This window comes from Somniosus microcephalus, chromosome 18, assembly GCF_052327205.1.
Source record: "Somniosus microcephalus isolate GS21.2 chromosome 18, FLI_Smic_1.0, whole genome shotgun sequence".
In the NCBI taxonomy this organism is placed as follows: Eukaryota; Metazoa; Chordata; class Chondrichthyes; order Squaliformes; family Somniosidae; genus Somniosus; species Somniosus microcephalus.
In genome coordinates, this window is record NC_141004.1 from 6065830 (window position 1) to 6072133 (window position 6304).

The window sequence follows — 6304 nt, forward strand, 5'->3', positions numbered from 1 at the left end:
TGCCTGACCTGCTGAGTATTTCCAGCATTTTCTGTTTTTATTTCAGATTTCCAGCATCTGCAGCATTTTGCTTTTGTAAAAAAGAAAAAGAACCTCCCTGCTCTTCAGATAAAGCCATGGGATTGTTAACGGCCACCATTTGTCAGGCAGACGGGACCTCACTTCCCTCCCTAAATCTCCCCGCCTCTTTCACTTGTTGTATTTAGTTATGTGACAAATAAAAATTGAAATTGAAAAAGACGCTCCTTAAAACCGACCTCTTTGACCAAGCTTTTGATCACCTGTCCTAATATCTCCTTACGTGGCTCGGTGTCAGATTTTGTTTGATTACTTTCCTGTGAAGCACCATGGGACATTTTACTACGTTAAAGGCACTATATAAATACAAGTTGTTGTTGTTTAATCTTTCACCCAAAGAACAACAATGTGAAAAATGATCATTTTTGTCTAACGGTGTTGGGTTTTTAAAAGTTCTGTCACAGTATACGAGGAATTAAAAAACGGCTTAACTCAATACATCATTGGCTGGACTAAACCACGCAATAAGCGTGCAATTTGTTTAGAGACGTATTCGATTGAAGAGTTATTGTTTTCAGGGGTATTTCTTAGCCTACACAATAGAGAGCATCCTGACGAACTGTATCACAGTGTGGTATGGCAGCTGTAGCTCCTATGACCGGAAAGCCCTGCAGCGGTGTGGTAAACCACTGTTTGTATTCCTGTTTGTCCTGTTTGTATTCCACTGTGTACATGCCTGGACATGCCTCGGCTGACTCCTCCCACAGGTCCTAGTATAAAGGTGACTGCTCCCCAGCCCTTAGTATCATGGACCAGTCGACCACGCGAGGCAGACCTCCATTCTGTTGTTAATAAAAGCCTTTAGTTACTCTTCTAACTCTCAGTCTTTTATGAGTAATTGATAGCGCATCAATTTTATTAACAACATTTTTATAATGGAGAAGATCCTCACACCAGCATGCCTGGACTTAGATCATCAGGAGGCGGACTCATCCACCAAGTTTACTCACTGGCTTAAGTGTTTCGAAAAATTCCTGACCGCCTCCGAAGCAATCAAATCGGACGAGGACAAACTGGATGTCCTGACCTCCAAAGTGAACCACCGAGTGTACTCGGTCATCCAAGACGCGACCTCGTACGCGGACGCTATCAAGCTCCTCAAGGACCAGTACACGCGCCCAGTGAACGAAGTGTACGCCAGGCACCTCCTGGGGAGTCGTAAACAACAACCTGGGGAATCGACCGTGGAATACCTTCAGGCACTGTCTCTGTGCTTGGCCGGGCCTGTGGTTGTAAGGATGTAAAGGCCGCCGTGTACACAGAGGAACTTATCCGGGACGCTTTTGTAGCGGGCCACAGATCCAATTACACCCGACAGCGACTGTTGGAGCAGAGTAACCTCGACCTCAACAAGGCCTCTGAACTCGCACTATCGTTGGATGCAGCCTACCAGGGCATGGATGCCTACTCCTCTGCACCGTGGATGCCGCGGGGAATGACAGCCTGGGACACGGTAGGACCGCCTCATAGCGCCGTGCCACCCCAGCCACACCCCAACAACGGCCCAACTACCGCAGCAGTGCCCCAAGGCCAGAAATGCTACTTCTGTGGCCAGGCAAAACACCCCAGAGCGCGCTGCCCGGCGAAAAACGCGATCTGCTCGGGCTGCGGGAAGAAGGGACACTACGCTAGCGTCTGCAGGGCCAAAGCCACCCCGAACCCCAGCAGCGCCGCGTGTGGGCCATGCGGGCCGCCATCTTGGACCTCCCCGGCCATGTGCGAATCACCGGTACAGCAGCCATTTTGGACGCCTCCAGCCACATGGGGATCATGGACGCCGCCATCTTGGACGACAGCCGGGACGCAGCAGGCCCCCGACACCGCCTCATCTGATACCCGCAGCGACACACCGACCCCTACGCTGGCATCCGTTACACTGGACCAAGCGAGACCGCACCAACTGGCCAGTTCCACAATGGACATTAAGGTAAATGGTCACGATACAATCTGCCTTTTTGACTCTGGGAGCACGGAGAGCTTCATCCACCCCGACACGGTGTGGCGTTGCTCTCTCCCAGTCCTGCCTGCGCAACAGCGGATTTCTATGGCCTCCGAGTCCCAGTCGGCGGACATCGGCGGCTACTGCGTGGTGACACTCGTAGTAGACGGGACCGTGTACGATCATTTTAAACTTCTGGTCCTGCCTGACCTCTGCGCTGCCGTCCTGCTGGGGTTAGATTTTCAGTGCCACCTTAAAAGTGTTACGATGGCGTACGGTGGACCCCTACCCCCACTCACAGTCCGCAGCCAGCAGCTTCCAAACTGCCCGCCGCGCACCAGGTGCAACCTCTCCACACTCAGAGTCACCCCCCCCCAACTGTTTGCTAACCTCACCCCCGACTGTAAGCCCATCGCCACAAAGAGCAGGCGATACAGTGCCGGGGACAGGGTTTTCATTAAAACCGAAGTGGAGCGGCTCCTGAAAGAAGGGATTATTGAGGGCAGCACCAGCCCCTGGCGAGCCCAGGTTGTGGTCGTTAAGACCGGCGAGAAGCAGCGCCTGGTCATCGACTACAGCCAGACAATAAATCGCTACACCCTGCTGGACGCCTACCCACTCCCCCGTATAGCTGATATGGTCAACCAGATCGCGCAGTACCGCGTCTTCTCGACCATTGACCTGAAATCAGCGTACCACCAGCTCCCCATCCGCCCTGAGGACCGCCAGTACACTGCCTTTGAGGCAAACGGCCGCCTCTATCACTTCCTTAGGGTTCCCTTTGGCGTCACCAATGGGGTCTCCGTCTTCCAAAGGGAGATGGACCGGATGGTAGATCAAAATGCGTTGCAGGCCACTTTCCCATATCTGGACAATGTGACCATCTGCGGCCGTGACTTGCAGGACCATGACGCAAACCTCGAAAAATTCCTCCGCACCGCCCAACTCCTAAACCTGACATATAACAAGGAGAAGTGCATATTCCGCACAAACCGCCTCGCCATCCTTGGCTGTGTTGTGGAACACGGAGTCATCGGCCCCGACCCCGACCGGATGCGTCCCCTTATGGAACTTCCACTGCCCCACTGCCTCAAGGCCCTGAAGAGGTGCCTAGGGTTTTTCTCCTATTACGCCCAGTGGGTCCCCTACTATGCGGACAAGGCCCGTCCGCTGATCAAGTCCACCTCTTTTCCCTTGACGGCAGAGGCCCGCTTAGCCTTCCACCGTATCAAGGAGGACATTGCCAAAGCCACCATGCACGCAGTGGACGAATCCATCCCCTTCCAGGTGGAAAGCGACGCGTCTGACTTTGCCCTGGCCGCTACCCTCAATCAGGCGGGGAGACCCGTGGCCTTCTTTTCACGAACCCTCCAAGGCCCGGAGACCAGACACTCCGCTGTTGAGAAGGGGGCCCAGGCGATTGTGGAGGCTGTGCGTCATTGGAGGCACTACCTGGCCGGAAAACGATTTACCCTGCTCACTGACCAGCGTTCAGTTGCTTTTATGTTTAACAACAAGCAGAGGGGCAAAATCAAAAATGACAAGATCTTGAGGTGGAGAATCGAACTTTCCACCTACAACTACGAGATCTTGTACCGGCCCGGGAAGCTAAATGAACCCCCGGATGCGCTATCGCGTGGCACCTGCGCCAGCGCGCAGATCGATAGACTGCGGGCCCTCCACAATGACCTCTGCCACCCGGGGGTCACCAGGTTCTTCCACTTCATCAAGGCCCGCAACCTGCCTTACTCTATTGAGGAGGTCAGGACCATGACCAGGAACTGCCAAGTCTGCGCTGAGTGCAAACCGCACTTTTATAGACCAGACAGGGCCCACCTGATAAAAGCCACTCGCCCCTTCGAGCGCCTGAGCGTCGATTTTAAAGGGCCTCTCCCCTCCTCCGACCGCAATGTGTACTTCCTCAATATTATTGATGAGTACTCCCGTTTCCCGTTCGCCTTCCCCTGCCCGGACATGACCAGTGCCACGGTCATTAAATGTCTGAACAACCTCTTCACCCTGTTCGGCTTCCCCAGCTATATCCATAGCGACCGGGGCTCATCGTTTATGAGCGACGAACTCCGTCAGTACCTGCTAACTAGGGGTATTGCCACAAGCAGGACCACCAGTTACAACCCCCGGGGGAACGGACAGGTGGAAAGAGAAAATGCGACAGTTTGGAAGGCCGTCCTGCTAGCATTAAAGTCTAGGGGCCTTCCAACCTCCCGCTGGCAGGATGTGCTCCCCGATGCGCTCCACTCTATTCGGTCACTGCTCTGCACTGCCACTAACGCCACCCCTCATGAGAAAATGTTTGTCTTCCCAAGGAAGTCCACATCGGGGACATCGCTACCGCCATGGCTGACGTCCCCAGGGCCGGTCCTACTGAGAAGACACGTGAGGACCCATAAAACGGACCCCCTCGTCGAGAGGGTCGACCTCCTCCACGCCAACCCCCAGTATGCTTACATCGCATACCCGGACGGGCGGGAGGACACAGTCTCCATAAGAGACCTTGCACCCTCGGGGGCCGCAGTAACCCACTACCCACTACCACCCCCCCCCCACGATCCGATATCCAGCCCCAGCAGACGGCAGGCCTGGGCCCCGCGACCCGCTCGACATCTACGAGGACGACACGCCTGTGCCACAGCCTACGCTGGACTCGACGCCGGAAACTTCACTACCCCTGCCGTCGCCACGCAGATCACAGCGGCAGACAAGACCTCCGGAGAGACTCCAATACACTAACTTTTAATACACTTCACCCCGCCGGACTCAATTTTAAACAAGGGGTGAATGTGGTAAACCACTGTTTGTATTCCTGTTTGTCCTGTTTGTATTCCACTGTGTACATGCCTGGACATGCCTCGGCTGACTCCTCCCACAGGTCCTAGTATAAAGGTGACTGCTCCCCAGCCCTTAGTATCATGGACCGGTCGACCACGCGAGGCAGACCTCCATTCTGTTGTTAATAAAAGCCTTTAGTTACTCTTCTAACTCTCAGTCTTTTATGAGTAATTGATAGCGCATCAAGCGGGTAGTCAAAACTGCCCAACGCATTACCGGCACCCGGCTACCGACCATAGAGAACATCTACCAGGAATGCTGTTTACGGAGGTCACTGACCATCATCAAAGACCCTACCCACCCCAGCCTGTTCGCCCTCCTGCCATCTGGGAGACGCTACAGATACATTCGCACCCGTACGACCAGATTTAGGAACAGCTTCTTTCCCAGGGCTGTCATCCTACTGAACTCCACAAATAAACTCTAAAGCCTGCACATCTGCCAATGCACTTTATTATGGTTATGTTAATGTATTACAAGCCAAATGTATGTTGAATGTTTAAATGTCTTAATCTAAATGTACACTCTCGGGAGCCGCAAGCCTACATTTCGTTGTACTGCACTTGTGCACTAACAATGACAATAAAGTTGATTATGATTATTATTACAAATCAATGTGTTTGATACCAAGTCTTTGAAGAAAGGTTGCAATGATTGCACCGGTTGTTCGTTCTTCAGTATGAAGGAATCAGTAGCAGAGAATGTATTTAATGGTCATTCTGCCATAACACCCACTGTTAGCAAAAACAAGGGTCCCAAATGAAGAAAGGTATGGGTGCCTAGTGACTATGGTTATGAGTTCAAGTCCCAGTATGGCAAGTTGTGAAACTGAAATCAATAAATCTGCTCATTTGCACTGGTGGCAAAAACAGGACCATGGGAGCTGCTGTTTTGTCATAAAAAGCCACTGGATCACTGAGGGGGTTACGGAGAAAGAGGAGGGAGGGGGGGGGACGGAGAAAGAGGGAGGGGGGGAGAAAGAGGAAGGGGGGAGAAAGAGGAGGGGGGGAGGGGAGAGAAAGAGGGAGGGAGGAAGAGGAGGGGGGGAGAAAGAGGGAGGGAGGGAGGGAGGGGAGAGAAAGAGGGAGGGAGGGAGGGGAAAGAGGGAGGGAGGGAGGGAGGGGAGAGAAAGAGGGAGGGAGGGGAGAGAAAGAGGGAGGGAGGGGAGAGAAAGAGGGAGGGAGGGAGGGGAGAGAAAGAGGGAGGGAGGGAGGGGAGAGAAAGAGGGAGGGAGGGAGGGGAGAGGAGAGAAAGAGGGAGGGAGGGAGGGGAGAGAAAGAGGGAGGGAGGGAGGGAGGGGAGAGAAAGAGGGAGGGAGGGAGGGAGGGAGAGGAGAGAAAGAGGGAGGGAGGGAGGGGAGAGAAAGAGGGAGGGAGGGAGGGGAGAGAAAGAGGGAGGGAGGGGAGGGAGGGAGGGAGAGGAGAGAAAGAGGGAGGG